The sequence below is a fragment of the Ursus americanus genome, chromosome 13 (assembly GCF_024610735.1).
Source record: "Ursus americanus isolate L20-20 chromosome 13, mUrsAme1.1.p, whole genome shotgun sequence".
Lineage (NCBI taxonomy): Eukaryota > Metazoa > Chordata > Mammalia > Carnivora > Ursidae > Ursus > Ursus americanus.
The window spans coordinates 68,991,051-69,008,807 of record NC_142139.1 but is presented as its reverse complement, the minus strand read 5'-3'; positions in this window follow the sequence as shown (position 1 = coordinate 69,008,807).

Below are 17,757 nucleotides of genomic sequence, written 5' to 3'. Positions count from 1 at the left end.
TTCACACAGTGCTGGGGCTAACTGAAAGCCCTTTAAGATTTCAACCCCTCCGTGGTTCTTTCCTCTCTATAAAGTGGTGGCAAGGAGGGCGGTACATGTAGGCATTGGGGGCACTGCTGGGGCATGGTGCGAGGTGCCTCCCAGGAGAATGGAAGGCTTGGTTATCATGCCTGCAGGTGTCTGGGGTCCGCCTTCTCTATCCTTCCAAGGCCCTTGGCCTCGGAGGGGTACCCAGCATGCCAGGCATGCCCAGGACACTCTGACCACGAGCAGAAAGTGGAGTCACGTCTTTGCATCTTACCTATTGGAATCTGACACACCATCGGAATACCGGCGCTGGGGCTGAGCAAACGGTGCTTTCAGGAGCGGCTATTGTTTAAAAAGAGAGGGAGAGAAATATGATGACTCGGCTGAGAGGCCCAAAATGAATAGGACCTGCGTTCACGAGGAGGAAATTCAGAGAGAAGACAAGATTCACTTCTGTCTTCCCACAGGGGCAGCAAACACCGAGGGACTTCATTTTCTTCCCCCTTTAATAAATGCTAGCATTTATCTTGTTGGCAGAAGTTTATCTTCCCTTGGATCTCCTTGAGTCCTTGGAAAATATTGAGATAGTACAACAAAGGACACAGCCCTCAAAAGATAAGTGCCTGCTCTTTAATAAAGAACTGCTGTCAAGTAAAATGGTTTAATGAAAATCGCCCAAAAAGGTCCAAAAAAAGGGTGTTGTGTTTTTGCTTTGGGTGGCATTCTGGAGTCAGTGCTGAGGTAAGAGGTCTGCTCTGTGCACGGTGGGGCTGAAGAGGGCAACAAAGCTGAAGCAAGGTCCTTGGTCAGGAGGCTGGGCACCCATTTTCATCTGCTGTTTGTGGCTCGAGGATGGTTTGAACTTGGGTAAGTCACTGCTCCTCCCTAAGTCTCCCCTTACTCAACTGCAAAACGAAGGAATCAGAAACCATTTTAAATTTCCTGTGAAGAAACCTTTCATTCCAGTGTGGCCCCTCGAAACTGCCACTACTCTTTGACAGACTCTCCTTTCCCTGCCTCTCATGACTCTTCCCCTCAGGCAAGCTTGTAACCTCTCAGAATGGCTTCCCCAGGGAATCTGGGTCATTCTGCCTGGACACCTTTGAAAATGGGGTAAATTCTCCTTCACCTCTGACAGCTGAGTGTGTCCTTCCTTGAAATCTGTGGTTCTCAGACATCCGTGAGGGCTCAGAAGCATCAGAATGGTCCCATTCACCGGTTCACATAAGACAAAACCGAACTAGACCGACCCCACGTCCCCATGGAATCCCTAGGGTCGGTCTCTGAAATCTATGTATTTAAATACATTTCTCAGGTTGGGACCCACTGACAGCTGAAATGATCGCTCAGGTTCTTTTCTGGCTTTTTGAGAAAAAAGCTGTTATTAATGAGCTCCCAAAGTTAAAACGAGGGGGCCTAACCAGAATGTTGACCACCGCCTGACCTTGCAAGCTTATCCCACACGGCTGCTCTCTTCAGTTTGGCTTCGCAGGACCCTCACCACCCCTGTGCTCACTCACCCCAATCCGCTTTCATGCTTTCCACTCCACCCCCGAGGTCATCGCCCCTCCTCTTTCTAATTTCATCCATTTTTTGCAGCTCGGCACAAGTCCCTCTGCCTCCAAATACTACCTCTGTTCACTGAGGCCAAATGCATTGTCCTTATGTCCCCCACCCCAGATTCATCCTGGATCCATTCACAGTGCCCTGCGATGTACCTTTCGGAGCTCAGGCACACACACCCCTGACTTTTAGAGTGTGAGCTACTAGAGGGCAGGTGGCCAGGGCAGATCTTTCTTGGGCATCCTCCTTGGTGCTGAACATAGTGCCTGTCAGAAGGAGGAGTATCCTGGGGGCCTGTGCTCTCAGCACCAGCTGACCCAGCTACAGGACCAGAGGTCAAGTTGTAGGGAGGCTGTTGGGGGCTGGATGGGGCAGGGGTGGCAGGTGGACATCGCTGACGAGGGGAGACACATGCCTTTAGTATGTCCAAAGATGCGTGCCTTCAGGGCCTGGAGGAGAGTGCTGGGTGTGCCTGCATTCTCGTCCTGGCAACTGCCGCCCATGCTTTTCCTTTACTCATTCCCTCAGGCACAGGATGAGCCCCTCCCCCTTTAAGGACGATGTTGATGTTTATTGTAATTTGGCTTCCCATCAGTTAAGAGAAGGTGAGGGTTGATCCTACATATTGTCATTTAGCACATGCTTAAGTACACTGGTTCTGAGAAGTCTACATCGGTCCTGTCCAATATGATAGCAACAGGTGGCTATTTAAATTTGCTGATTAAAATGAAATGAGAACTTAAAATTCAGTTTTTCAGTTGCAGCAATCACATCTCAAGTACTCAGTTACCATATATGGCTAGTGGCCACCATATTGAACAATGTGATGAAGAATATTCTGATCACTGTAGAAAGTTCTATTGGATAGTGCTGGTCTAGACTGTCTGGGTTCAAACCCTGGCTCCTCCACTCACTTGCTGTGTGATTTTGGGTAAATTACTTAGAATTTCCTCATTTATAAAGTGGAGAACTTAATAGTATATGGCTCAGGAGACTGTGGAGGTTCAAAAGAAACAATCCATGGAAAATGAGTGGCAGAACAGAGAGAGAACTCAGTGCTATCTGTAACAACAACAATGGCTTATATTATTGGCCCTCTTGATTATCTGAACCCTCTCTCCTCAGCACAGAGGATGGCTCCGGTGCCAAACACTAGGTAGTCTCGCAGTAGATACTTGTTACGTGTACAAAGTGTTAACTCTTGGGAGAACAAAGAGCTCAGCTGAAAGGGAATTAGAAGGTTATCTGGCACAGCCCGCCCCGTTGAGCGAAGACTGAGCTTCTGTCTGCGTACGTGCAGCGTCTTGGATCTGCCGTTGAAACAGAGGACATTTTGATGCTTTCACCTTTTCTGAAAGGACAGAAATTTCCCTGATTGTGGGCTTTCAGCCAAGGGTGAGCGTGTATTGACCCTCTCTGGTTCTCTCTCTCTCTTTTTTTCCCACACTGAAAGCGTATTCCTTCTCAAGAGGAAGTTTGTTTTCCGTGTCCTGGAAATGTCAGGCTCCCCAGAGGGCTGAAGGGTGGACCTGTCTCAGTCAAATGTCTCTTCCTCTGATGCAGTGGGTGACCCCCCTGCTTTCTTGAATGACATCAGCTGAGCCGTAATCAAAGTACTCACGCCTGACTCACCGTGCGCTGTGGAGAATTGACTTCCAGCGTAGCGGGGTGGGGGCGAGGTGGAGGAAATGGCCCTTGGCATGTGAATGACTTCTTGACTTTTGACTCAGACATTTTCAATTGTGGTCAGGCCTCGGCATTCCCCTGCTTTCTCTGAGCATCTGCTCATTCCCTTGCAGCTTCTGGACTTTAATTCCTCGCCAGTTTACAGTAAACCCACCCTGGGCTTCATAGGTCACCACGGGAGAGCTCAGTAGGTTGCATCAGCAGGGAGCTGAAACACCAGGATACTTGCAGAACGTGCCCGGATGCGTCTCCGACTTGCATGTTCCCATCAACATACAGGAGCTGGAGCACATGAGTTGATACATTTTGGCGTTTGGTGATGATTTAAGGGGGGAGAGAAGGCAGAGTCTGAGGTTTTGGGAGCCAACCTTGAATTGCTTTCAGAAGCAAAGAGATGTCAGCTGTTTCCCAGCCCCTCAGCCATCTCGTCTCCCTTGTAATTATAACTCATTGTTCCACTGACTTCCTTTTCCATAGGACAGTGTCTCAAGGGTGGACCTGTCTCAGGGCAGGGCTTCCAGAAGCAGTCCTAGAGAGTGCTCGAACATGTGCACTGAGATTTTCCCAGAGCTTCTTAAAGCCTGACTGATGAGTTTGTCTGAGAGCCAAACCCAGCCTACCCAGAGAGAAAATTCATTTACCATCGGGGCTCTTTCCCTACTGAAACAACAGATAGCTCACCACCTCATCCATCATCTGGAACTCAGCACTCAGAAAAGTTTTCCCTCATGCTCTCTAGTGCATAACAATATAGGTCTTTTCACTCTAGGGTATACTTCTTTCTAGATATTGACTTTTTGGGGTAACTTTTTATTTTTATATAATTTCAAAGCTACCGTAAAATTCCAATAGTACAAGGAAACTTTTTATACATCCTTCTTTACCACTTCACCAACGGTTGAAAATTTTCCCCATTTGCTTTTTTGCTTTCTCTCTCCCAATTTTTTTTTTTGGGGGTACTTTTGAGAGTAAATTGGAGAAACTGTGACTTTTTAACCCCTAAATATTTCAGTGTGTGTATTCTAAGAGTAAGAACGTTCTCTTGCATGACTACAGTGAAGTTACTAGAGAATATATAAAGCTTTTTAAGAAAACAAATATATTCTCTATACCTTTCTTGAAGAGTATTTTACTGCAGACAAAACAACACCTCCCCCACCCAAGTCTATCAACACATGTACTGAGGCTGTCCTTTGTCTCCATCATGATGTTGGGAATTGTGAACAATATGGAGGTTTAAGAAACAGTCCCTGTCCGTATGGAGTTTCCTCCGAAAATTAAAAATAGAACTACCTCATGATCCAGCAATCACACTACTGGGTGTTTACCCAGAGAATATAAGAACACTAATGCAAAGAGATACATGCACCCTGATGTTCATTGCAGTATTACTTATGATAGCCAAATTTTGGAAGCAGCCCAGTGTTCATCGATAGATGAGTGAATAAAGAAGAGGTGGTATATGTACACAATAGAATATTATTCAGTCATAAAAAGAATGAAATCTTGTCATCTGCAACAGCATGGATGGATCTAGAAAGTATAATGCTAAATAAGGTAGTCAGAGAAAGACAAATACCGTATGATTTCACTCATATGTGGAATTTAAGAAACAAAACTAATGAAAGAAGGAAAAAAAAAGAGAGACAAACCAGAAAACAGATTCTCAACTAAAGAGAACAAACAGATGGTTAGCAGAGGGGAGGTGAGTGGGGGATGGGTGAAATAGAGGGATTAAAAGTACACTTATCTTGATGAGCACTAAGTAACCTAGTGAATTGTTGAATCACTATATTGTACACCTGAAACTAATACAGCACTGTACATTAACTACATTGGAATTAAAACAAAAAATAGTTCCGGTCCTAGTTGGGGAAATAAGATATGAGAAAAGTTAAAAATCAAGGCATATTTATTTATTTTTATTCTTAAATTTTTTTAGGTAATATATTATTTTTTAAAATTTATTTTTATTTTTAATTTTTTAAAGATTTATTTATTTATTTATTTGACAGAGATAGAGACAGTCAGCGAGAGAGGGAACACAAGCAGGGGGAGTGGGAGAGGAAGAAGCAGGCTCCTAGCAGAGGAGCCTGATGTGGGGCTCGATCCCATAACTCCGGGATCACGCCCTGAGCCGAAGACAGACGCTTAACTGCTGTGCCACCCAGGTGCCCCATTATTTTTATTTTTGTGTTATGCTCCTCCTGCCCCCAACAAAAAGCTCTTTGAAGTATATGGTGAAAGTTAAAGTTTTATATATTCTCCCAAGTAGATTTTTTAAAATTAAACTTCTTATCTTGAGATAACTGTTGATTGACATACAATTGTAAGAAATAACACAGATGCCGTGAACCCCTTAGCCAGCTTCCCTGGTGGTAACGTCTTGCAAATCTATAGTATGATATCACCGTCAGGATACAGAAGTTGATATGGTCAAGATACACAACATTTCCACCATCACAGGCATTTCTCAGATAGTGCTTTTTTTACCATGCCCATGTCCCTCCTACTGGATCCGCTCTTTAAGCCTTGGCAACCATTAATCTGTTCTACATTTCTATAATTTTGACATTTCAAGAATGTTACATAAATGGAATCAAACAGTATGCAACCTTTGGGGATTGGCTTTTTTCACTTGGCATAGTTCTCTAGAGATTCATCCAGGTTTCTGTGTGTATCAATAGTTCTTTTTTTAAAATTCCTAAGTAGTATTCATGGTCTGGTTGTACTACAGTTTAACCATTCACCAGTTCAAGTGTATCTGGGTTGTTTCTAGCTTTTGGCTAATATAAAATGCTGCTATAAACATTCATATATAGATTTTTTATGGACATAAATTTTATTTATTTATTTTTATTTATTTATTTTTTAAATTTTATTTATTTGACAGAAAGAGAGAGCACAAGCAGGGGGGAAGGACAGAGGCAGAGGGAGAAGCAGGCTTCCCACTGAGCAGGGAGCCTGAAGTGAAGCAGGGATTGATCCCAGGACCCTGGGATCACAACCTGAGCGGAACATAGACTCTTAGCTGACTAAGCCATCCAGGCCCCCCTAACATAAATTTTAATTTGGGAGGTTAAAGGGAAGATTTAAAAAGAGCATTTTAATTGGCTAAATCTAGTTTCTTTGGGAAGAATAATTTAAAATACCCTTGAAAGGACTGTCAGAAAAACTGTAAATTCAATATTAAAATAATTGCTTAAACTTTATTTTTAGACTGTATAAATTCCTTAGCTAATTGTAAGATCGTAGACAGATTTTGAGATAATTGGCAGTAAAGGTTTGATTGCATTAAATTTTTTATGACTTCAACCAAATTGGGGTAGAGAGAAAAAAATCATTCTGTTTTAGTAGACAAAGACTGCAATTCTAAAAGCAAAGGAAATTGGTACTAAAACTCACTTGTAATGTTGAAGTATTAAAGGATTACTGGAAAGCTTGACCGTGTCCTGTTTGTTTTGGTAACTCCCCCATCCCTAGCACAGTGTCAGGCACACACTAGATGCTTGATACATGTTTTTTGATGAAAAGCAAAGGACTATCTTTGGGGCTGGGGACATAGTAAATGAATACATACCCTGGTGGCAGTGGTTTTGGATCATTCATCTTCTTTTTTTAAAAGATTATTTATTTATTTATTTATTTATTTATTTATTTATTTATTTGTTTATTTATTTGTTTATTTATATAGTTGGGAGAGAGAGAAAGCAGATAGAGCACACAACCGGGGGTGGAGGGTGGCGTAGAGGGAGAGGGAGAAGCAGACTCTCCGCTGAGCAGGGAGCCCGATGTGGGCTTGATCCCAGGACCCTGAGATCATCACCTGAGCCAAAGGCAGACACTTAACCAATTGAGCCACCCGGGCGCCCCCAGTCATCTTCATCTCAATCCCCGGAAGCAAAGATGCTGCCATAGGATCAAAATGCAGTGGAACTGTATATACCCCTTTGTTATTTTTTCAGCACTTCTCCCTTGTTTAATGAGAATGTGAAAGAGAGACAAGCGTCTGGAAGAGGGTGTGTTGTACCCTCACCGTGACTCATGTGCCAAATGCCCTGGCCCACCTGTGGGACTGGGATGGCCAGTAAGAATGCATTATTTGAAGCTAGAGTGTTCCAAAATGGGGGGTGGTCGCCGTTCAGTTTCAAAAATAAGATAACTGGATGAAGTACACTGAAGAGTTACAAGATGGTGGCCTGGGTAGGGAAATGTGAAATGGCAATTAGATTCTAAAGTATAGAGTTAAGGGGTAGGGGAGCTGAGTATGGAAGACAGGACTTGGCACTAGGCTTTCATGTACTCATATTGGGTGGTTTGATTCATTCTGGGTACAGAATGGAGTAGACACACAGAACTCGATAAACATCTCTTGAAATGAACACAAGCTAACAAACAAGTACCTTATTTTTTAGGACATTAAAACCCACCAAAGAACCTGTGAACTGAAGGCATTGTTGCTACCATCTGAAAGGATTTGCTCTATTTTCCACCTCTTTCCCCTAGAGATGTACAGAGCTTATTGTAGACTGAATAGAACAATTCTTTTCATTCTGAATTTATAAACTCAGGAGCCTATCACAGACGTGAAATATGAAGATGACCGCTGTCATTGTAGGAGTCAAAAACTGTCCCCTCAGTTTTTCCTCCTCTTACTTGTGGTCACTTCCCAAAGTGAGTCCCATCCCCTCACTTCCTTGAGCTCCTCTCCTCTTTATCTTGTCCTTCACCCGTCCTCAGTCACTCACTCCCCTGGTTATATTTCATCCTCCTCATCGACAATAAACGCAAATTCTTCATAATCTCAGTCTCGTGCCCTGCCCCCTCCCTGACCAATACCACCATTCTTCTGTTTCACTCTTTCTAGCAGCCCAACACCAAGAATCTCATCTCCTTGATCCTCATTCCCTCTTCACCTGTCTTAAACTCCATGTTCAATTATAATAATCCTTGCAAATACCTTTGATTCCCTTCCCACTTTTATTTTATCGTACTCATTTGGCCAAATCACAACCCTGATTAAATCCAACTCTTTTTCTGTTTAGCGCCTGTGTGTAAGCTTGGAGAATGCAGCCTGAGGAAATCGTGTCATCACACTGGCTAGTCTCATTTGAAAATTGTGACCTTGAATCTAAAGTGGGATTTTTATTGCTGAGAAACGTTCTTACTCTTCACTGCTGGTCATTTCACAATGTGTCACAAACAATCTCATCCTACACACTCCCTCCCATGCAACCTAATTCTTAATTGAATTTTATCACAGTAAAACATGTACAGAGTTTAAAAAGTCAACAAATAATATTAGATACTTAATGAAAAAACAGCAGTTCTTTGCCACGTTTCCCTTCATTTCCAATTCTCATTTTCTTGAGGTAATTCTTTCAACTCTTTTCACTGTTTCTTTGGTTTCCCTCACCAAGTACTGTGATTATATACACTAGTTAGTATTTCTCATTTTTTCAGTGATATATTGCCTTTACACACACACACATGCGCGTATGCACGCATATGCACACACATTTCCTCTCCCATTATTCTCCCGTTTTTCCAACATGGATTTCTCAAAATTTTTGGTTAAATCTCTCCTCAGTGTTTACATTGTTCTTACTGTATAACCAATATTTGCAGCTGAGCTATATAGAATTCAAGGAAACCATTCTTCTTTTTTAAAAAAAATAATTTTTTTCCCTGTAATTAATTATTGCCACTTTTTTATTTGCTAAGTTTTATTGGTTGCAATCATGAAACCTCCCAAACTTTCCTCTGAAATAAATCAGCACATCTCCTCTGAATATGTCAGATGTTCTTCTTGAGGACCTCCTTCCAGAAAGCTTCACCTGTTCTGCTTTGGCCAATTAGCTTCTAGCCTCCTGCAGAATCACCATCCCGGGGCTTCTCTTCACCATCACTCTGTGGGGTCCTTCTCCCCTTTCCTGTGTTACTTGGATCCCCTATCTTCCTTCTCACTGAAGTCTTTACTGTGGAAGAGTGGGTCAGCCTGTAGCTACCTGAGAAAGATACCTGGAGAGAGTTTTTGGGGTATATTGAAGGTCTAAAATATCTTTATTTCACCCACGTACCCAATTGCTAGTTATGGCTGCGTACACCAGTCTAGATCAGCATCGATTTTCTCTCACATTTTGATGGTATTGCTTTACTGTTTTCTAGCTACCAGTGCTGCTAGTAAGAATTTTAATGGCCTTGATAATACTTTTTGTAAATGAGCATGTATTTACTCTCTGCATAATTTTAAGTTCTTATCTTGTTCCTGGTATTCAGAAATGTCACGAGATACTTTTGTATGGGATTTTTTTTTCATTCATTGCACTGCTTATTAAGTGATCCTTTCAGTCTGAAAAGTGATATTTTTCACTTCTGGAAATGAATTACTATATTGTGATTGTTACTGTAGAGTCGTTGCTCTCATCCCTATTGTCTTCTTCCAGAACTCCTATTAGTTGTCCATTGTGTATCCTGGATTAATCTTCTCATTTCCTTACTTACCTCACCAATTTTCTCTCTTTTTCTTTTTGGTCTACTTTCTGGATTATTGCCCAATGTTTTTGCTGAATTTAAAATTCTTGCTGTCATCTTTTACTTTCCAAGGGCTCTTTCTTACATTCTGAATGATCCCTCTTTTTTTATAGGATCATGTTCTTGTTTTGTGGACCCAGTATTTCTTGTTTTTTGCATGAAACCAATCAGAAAAATACGGCTCTTAGTCCTGGTGAGACATTCGAACAAACAAAAACAACTTTGCTAAAGAAAACATGAATGCCTCTGCCCCTGGGATTTGGTATTCAGTGCTGGGCATGAGATGTAACTTAAACATTCATTCTCATGACTGACCCCAGGAAAGTATTTCTTCATGTCTCCTGCCTGAAGTCTCAAAGCTGGAAGGAATTGTCTTTAAATGCTGCAAAGGTCTGTGAGTGGTGTCACTAGGATTTAGAGGACAGTGTTTAGGTGAGCTGGGAGGAGGATGTGAATGACGGGAGCACTTACGTAAATTTAAAAAACCAGAATTAATTAATTTGTCAAATCCTTTTCTCAGATAATTTGAATGCAATAGATTCTTGCATAATAAAGTATCACTTTCCAATAGTACCCAGTATCCATTTCTTGCTCCTCTTCAGGTTTGAATTGTGGTTTCAGAGTTATTCATGGATTAGCGTAATATTTGCAACATTTGCTCATAACAGCTAAAGAACATTTTAGAATTTTAAACAAAAATACTCTTAAATTTGTGTATGTGTGGGTCTAGACGTAACACGGTGAAATGTGATACCAATTATTCATTGGCAACTAGATGGACGTTGAATTGAGAATAGGTTTATTTTTATAAAATATGTCATAGTAAGATGTAATTACATTAAAAAATTAAATAGAATCCAGCTTTACTGAAATAATTCTGATTTAAAGTTTGATATTTTTATTATAATTTGATTTTCATCTCTTGATTGTAACAGATCATTTTGAATGCTTTAGAAGAAATGACTTTTTTTTTTTTTTAAAGATTTTATTTATTTATTTGACAGAGATAGAGACAGCCAGCGAGAGAGGGAACACAAGCAGGGGGAGTGGGAGAGGAAGAAGCAGGCTCATAGCAGAGGAGCCTGATGTGGGGCTCGATCCCATAACTCCGGGATCACGCCCTGAGCCGAAGGCAGACGCTTAACCGCTGTGCCACCCAGGCGCCCCTAGAAGAAATGACTTTTTGAAACATATAAACATCTAAATTTTTTTTAACATTTACTTTATACTTTTATTGAAAATCGATTAGAATTTTGTAAACTTTAAAACAATTGTATTCTATTTTAAAATATCATAACTGTCAATAGAATCCAAAACATGTAAAAATCTCTACACCAGTAGTGATTTTACCGAAGTGAATGAAGGAAAGGAAGGTAAAGTTTGTGGAATAAGTAAATAGTAATTATGAATCACGTATGACTTTATTACTGATCAGTGCAAGCCCAGCATCAGAACACCACAGGCAAGAGCAATAATAATTATATTCAGTCATTGTTGATATGTTTGACTTTGCCATTGAAAACTCTACTTTTATGCATACTTTTCAGCTTTTTTGTTGATGGTATACTCATCAAGATGAGAAGAGAGAACATATTTTATTTAACAGTTGGTTAGCTTGATTTAGAATTTTAAAATATTTAAACATATGGTACATGGGGCTTCATTTGTACTTCTGCCCCAGGCCTGTTCATATGTGGGGACTCAGGGTCCTAGTTATTCTCTTAGGTTTAGGCCTAGAATTGAAGGATGTTGAGATTGTTACCTGGGCTCTTGTTTTCCCATCTTCCTCCTATTGTCCACCCCTCCTCTAAACTGGAATAGAGAGGCAGAGACTATGGGAGTGTAACATGTAATTTATGTTCTAACAATGTATCATTGAGGTTGGAATGATACGGGACATTCTCTATGTCTTCAATTGCTTGAGGTGAGATGAAATGTCCTAGTATCTTTGGAATGGGATCAATGAAAATTACTAGCTTTTTGAGGATAGAGGTGATGTGGAACTAATCTTTCTCATTGACAGTGCCTAGCAGAGTACTGTGCAGATTAGAGGGTGTTTTTGGAAAAGCTGAAAAATTTGCAAGGCCTGGAGGATGGGTGGAATTTGCAATACACCAAGTGTTGGGAGCGTTTAGGCTGGGAATGCAATTGTGAAATGATACAAAGGTGTGTGTGTGTATACATGTGTATATAGGCATGTGTGAGAGAGGTATGGTGGCGGGAGGGAGGGAGAGAGAGAGAGAGAATGAGAGAGATTGAGAGAGACTGAGAGAGGTTTTAGCTTGGATTAACTGGAGACTGGAGGGTATGCTGGGGAAGAGGGGAATGAGATGGGGTAAAAGAGGGCCCTAGCTGATGCAAGATGCTGGGGAGAAAACATTGTTCTCAGGTTACATTATGAACATGTGGAGCAGAGAGGATGGTGGTGCCTTTGGAAAAAGGTGATTTATGGGTAACTCTGAATTATTGTAATTACTTCCAATCAAGCCAAACAAAAGAGAATGATTGAGACAGTGCTCATTTATATGAAATTTGACTTTTAGTACCTGGAGAGCTCCAGAGAAGCAGGAAGCAAAGTGCATTACCAACTTCACAACCAGGCTCTTTTTCTAAAGACATTTTTAAGAGCCAACTTTTTGAGCGTCTTTGCTTAACTATAAAGAAAGCAAAGAGAAGCAGGAAGGGCGAGGGCCAGGAAAATTTGAGATGATTTTTCCCTTGTTATGTAATGAAACTTTAAAAAAAGTAGATAAGAGCATCAGTCAATCAGTTTCTTTTGATTTGGGGCCAAGTTGAAATGTTTTCTGTTCTGTTTGCTCATTTTAAAGAGCCTAATGTTAACAAACTAATCCATTCGTTCTTCTTTTATGCTCATAAGAAAATGCAACACCTGTCAAAGAAAATCTTGTGATTCCTTCTTACTAAAATGAATACAAAAGGAACTGGGACACATTAATCTCCAGCCCTGATTCCTAGCCCCAAGAAGGGTCTTAGGGAATGTTAAGGACGGAGAGCTGTCCAAAGCTCTCCTCTATGATAAAATGCAATAAACATGCACCCCATAGTTTGGAATTACCTTGTAAATGAAAATCATTGCAATAGAAGCAAGGAGTTTCTGTACTGGCCCCTCTATTAATTGGCTATGTGACTTTGGAAAACTCATCTTTCTGGGATCCTATTTTCTTATCTAAAAATGGAAGAAATTGGAATAGATTATCTCAAAGGTACACTTAGAGAGAGAAATGGAGAGTCCAAGAGAGGTAGGAAGGGGTCATCAAGAGAAAGGGTCTGGGTGCTGAATGTGTTTGTTGCTATTGAAGTGTTGCTGCTTCTAAGCCTTTCCAGCTGACAAAGCAAGAAAGTATATGTGTGTGCTGACTCATTATATACACATATCTATAAATATTTTTGTATATAACCATTTATGTCTATGTTAAGCTAAACATAAGTTCATACTGACATCTCCACTTCTATTTCCAGATGAATCATTCTAGCCACCTCTCCTTGGTTATCCTTAATTTCCCACTCCAGCAGCGAAAACCTGGCTCCTACCATCTGCCATCTATTTATTTCCTTGTTTGACTCTAGTATCCATTTATAGTGATATCAAGGAACTTAAATTATCCCGTGGGAGACAACTTTATCAACTCGGGTACAGTGCCTATGTACGGTTTCTTTTGCCTTGGGCATTGCAGACTCCATTCACTTCCAGAGTCTGTTAATGTCAGCATCTTTCCCCCAAGCCCCTTTGATGAGGTTGTTTCATACATTTGTAATACAGTTAGAGTGTCTTATCATATTGTGCATTCCATTCTACTATACCCCAAACTTCTAAATGACTTTTTTTTTTAAAGTTTGCATGCCTCACTGTTCTATGTTCTGTTCCTTTTTTTTTTTTTTTAAAGATTTTATTTATTTATTTGACAGAGACAGCCAGCGAGAGAGGGAACACAAGCAGGGGGAGTGGGAGAGGAAGAAGCAGGCTCCTAGCAGAGGAGCCCGATGTGGGGCTTGATCCCAGAACACCAGGATCACGCCCTGAGTTGAAGGCAGACACTTAACGACTGAGCCACCCAGGCTCCCCTCTATGTTCTGTTCTATGGTTTTTTTTTTTTTTTAATGATTTTTTATTATATTATGTTAGTCACCATACAGTACATCCCCGGTTTCCGATGTAAGGCTCGATGATTCATTAGTTGTGTATAACACCCAGTGCACCATGCAATACGTGCCCTCCTTACTACCCATCACCGGTCTATCCCATTCCCCCACCCCCCTCCCCTCTGAAGTCCTCAGTTTGTTTCTCATAGTCCATAGTCTCTCATGTTTCATTCCCCCTTCTGATTACCCCCCCTTTCTTTATCCCTCTCTTCCCCTACCGATCATCCTAGTTCTTATGTTCCATAGATGAGAGAAATCATATGATAGTTGTCTTTCTCTGCTTGACTTATTTCACTTAGCATTATCTCCTCCAGTGCTGTCCATGTTGTAGCAAATGTTGAGAACTCGTTCTTTCTGATAGCTGAGTAGTATTCCATCGTATATATGGACCACAACTTCTTAATCCAGTCATCTGTTGAAGGGCATCTCGGCTCCTTCCACAATTTAGCTATTGTGGACATTGCTGCTATGAACATTGGGGTGCATATGGCCCTTCTCTTCACTACGTCTGTATCTTTGGGGTAAATACCCAGTAGTGCAATGGCTGGATCATAGGGTAGCTCAATTTTTAACTTTTTAAGGGACCTCCACACTGTTTTCCAGAGTGGCTGTACCAACTTGCATTCCCACCAACAATGTAGGAGGGATCCCCTTTCTCCACATCCTCTCCAACAATTGTTGTTTCTTGCCTTGTCTATTTTTGCCATTCTAACTGGCGTAAGGTGGTATCTCAGTGTGGTTTTGATTTGAATTTCCTTGATGGCTAATGATTTTGAACATTTTTTCATGTGTCTGTTAGCCATTTGTATGTCTTCATTGGAAAAGTGTCTGTTCATATCTTCTGCCCATTTTTTGATTTGTTTATTTGTTTCTCGTGTATTGAGTTTGAGAAGTTCTTTGTAGATCTTGGATACCAGTCCTTTATCTGTAGTGTCATTTGCAAATATATTCTCCCATTCCGTGGGCTGCCTCTTAGTTTTTCTGACTGTTTCCTTGGCTGTGCAGAAACTTTTAATCTTGATGAAGTCCCATAAATTCATTTTATCTTTTGTTTCTCTTGCCTTTGGAGATGTGTCATGAAAAAGGTTGCTTTGGCCGATGTTGTAGAGGTTGTTGCCTATGTTCTCCTCTAGAATTTTGATAGATTCCTGTCTCACATTGAGGTCTTTCATCCATTTGGAGTTTATTTTTGTGTATGGTGTGAGATAGTGGTCAAGTTTCATTCTTTTGCATGTAGCTGTCCAATTTTCCCAGCACCATTTATTGAAGAGACTGTCTTTTTCCCACCGTATGTTTTTTCCTGCTTTATCAAATATTAGTTGCCCAAAGAGCCGAGGGTCCATTTCTGGGCTCTCTATTCTGTGCCATTGGTCTATGTGTCTGTTTTTGTGCCAGTACCATGCTGTCTTTGTGATCACAGCTTTGTAGTACAGCTCGAAATCCGGCATTGTGATGCCCCCAGCTTTGTTTTTCCTTTTCAACAGTTCCTTGGAGATTCGGGGCCTTTTCTGTTTCCATACAAATTTAAGGACTGTTTGTTCCAGTTCTTTGAAAAATGTCCTTGGTATTTTGATCGGGATAGCATTGAAAGTGTAGATTGCTCTGGGTAGCATGGACATTTTAACTATGTTAATTCTTCCGATCCATGAGCATGGAATATCTTTCCATCTTTTTATGTCTTCCTCAATGTCTTTCAAGAGTGATTTATAGTTTCTAGAATATAGGTCCTTTACGTCTCTGGTTAAGTTAATTCCAAGGTAACGTATGGTTTTTGGTGCTATTGTAAATGGGATGGATTCCCTAATTTCTCTTTCTTCGGTCTCGTTATTCGTGTATAGAAATGCAACTGATTTCTGAGCATTTATTTTGTATCCTGCCACGTTACTGAATTGCTCTATAACTTCTAATAATTTGGGAGTGGCTTCTTTTGGGTTTTCCATATAGAGTATCATGTCATCTGCAAAGAGAGACATTTTGACTTCTTCTTTGCCAATTTGAATACCTTTGATCCCTTTTTGTCGTCTGATTGCTGTTGCAAGGACTTCTAGTACTATGTTGAATAATAGTGGCGAGAGTGGGCATCCTTGTCGAGTTCCTGATCTTAAGGGAAAGGCTTCCAGCTTTTCTCCATTGAGAATAATATTTGCAGTAGGCTTTTCATAGATGGCTTTTATGAGATTGAGAAATGTACCTTCTATTCCTACACTCTGAAGGGTTTTAATCAGGAAAGGATGCTGTATTTTGTCAAATGCTTTTTCGGCATCGATTGAGAGGATCATATGGTTCCTGAGTCTTTTCTTGTTGATATGATGTATCACGCTGATTGATTTGCGAATATTGAACCACGCTTGCATCCCAGGTATGAATCCCACTTGATCGTGATGGATAATCCTTTTAATGTACTGTTGGATTCTATTAGCAAGTATCTTGTTGAGGATTTTGGCATCCATATTCATTAGGGAAATCGGTCTGTAATTCTCCTTTTTGAGGGGGTCTTTGCCTGGTTTGGGGATCAAGGTAATATTGGCCTCATAGAATGGGTTTGGTAGCTTTCCTTCTGTTTCTATTTTTTGAAATAGCTTTAGGAGAATAGGTATTATTTCTTCTTTGAATGTTTGGTAGAATTCCCCAGGAAAACCGTCCGGGCCTGGAGTTTTGTTATTTGGAAGGTTGTTTATCACTGACTCAATTTCTTCATAATTAATTGGCCTGTTTAAGGAATCAATTTCTTCCGGTTTCAATCTTGGTAGTTTATAGGTTTCCAGGAAGGATTCCATCTCTTCCAGATTGCTTAGTTTATTGGCATATAGCTGTTGATAAAAATTTCTAATAATCCTTCCAATTTCAATGGTGCTCGTCGTGACTTCTCCTTTTTCATTCATAATTTTAATAATCTGGGTCCTTTCTCTTTTCTTTTGGATAAGTCTTGCCAGTGGTCTGTCAATTTTATTGATTCTCTCAAAGAACCAGCTTCTAGTCCTGTTGATCTGCTCTACTGTACTTCTGGTTTCTGCTTGATTGATTTCAGCTCTAATTTTGGTCAACTGCTTCCTCGTGCGTGGATTAGGCCTGTCCCTCTGTTGCTGTTCCAGCTTCTTGAGGTGAGAATATAAAAACTGCATTTTAGATTTTTCTATTCTTTTGAGTGAGGCTTGGATGGCTATGTATTTCCCCCTTAGGACTGCCTTTGCAGTATCCCATAGGTTTTGGACTGTTGTATTTTCATTCTCATTGGTCTCCATAAATTGTTTAATTTGATTTTTGATTTCCTGGTTTATCGAGTCATTCCTGAGCAGGATGGTTCTTAGTCTCCAAGTGTTTGAGTTTCTTCCAAATTTTTCCTTGTGGTTGAGTTCCAATTTCAGAGCGTTGTGGTCTGAGAATATGCAGGGGATAATTTCAATCTTTTGGTATCGGTTGAGACCTGTTTTGTGTCCCAGACATGGTCTATTCTTGAGAATGTTCCATGGGCATTAGAATAGAATGAGTATTCTTTGGTTCTGGGGTGTAGTGTTCTATATATATCTATGAGGTCCAACTTGTCAAGTATGGCATTCAAAGCCTTTGATTCTTTGCTTAGTTTTTGCCAGGGTGTTCTGTCTATTTCTGATAGTGGAGTGTTGAGGTCCCCTACTATTAATGTATTTTCATTTATATGTCTCTTTATTCTGGATAAGAGTTGGCTTGTGTATCTTGCTGCTCCCCTGTTGGGGGCATATATATTTATAATTGTCATATCCACTTGTTGAATACTTCCCTTAAGAATAATATAGTGCCCTTCTGCGT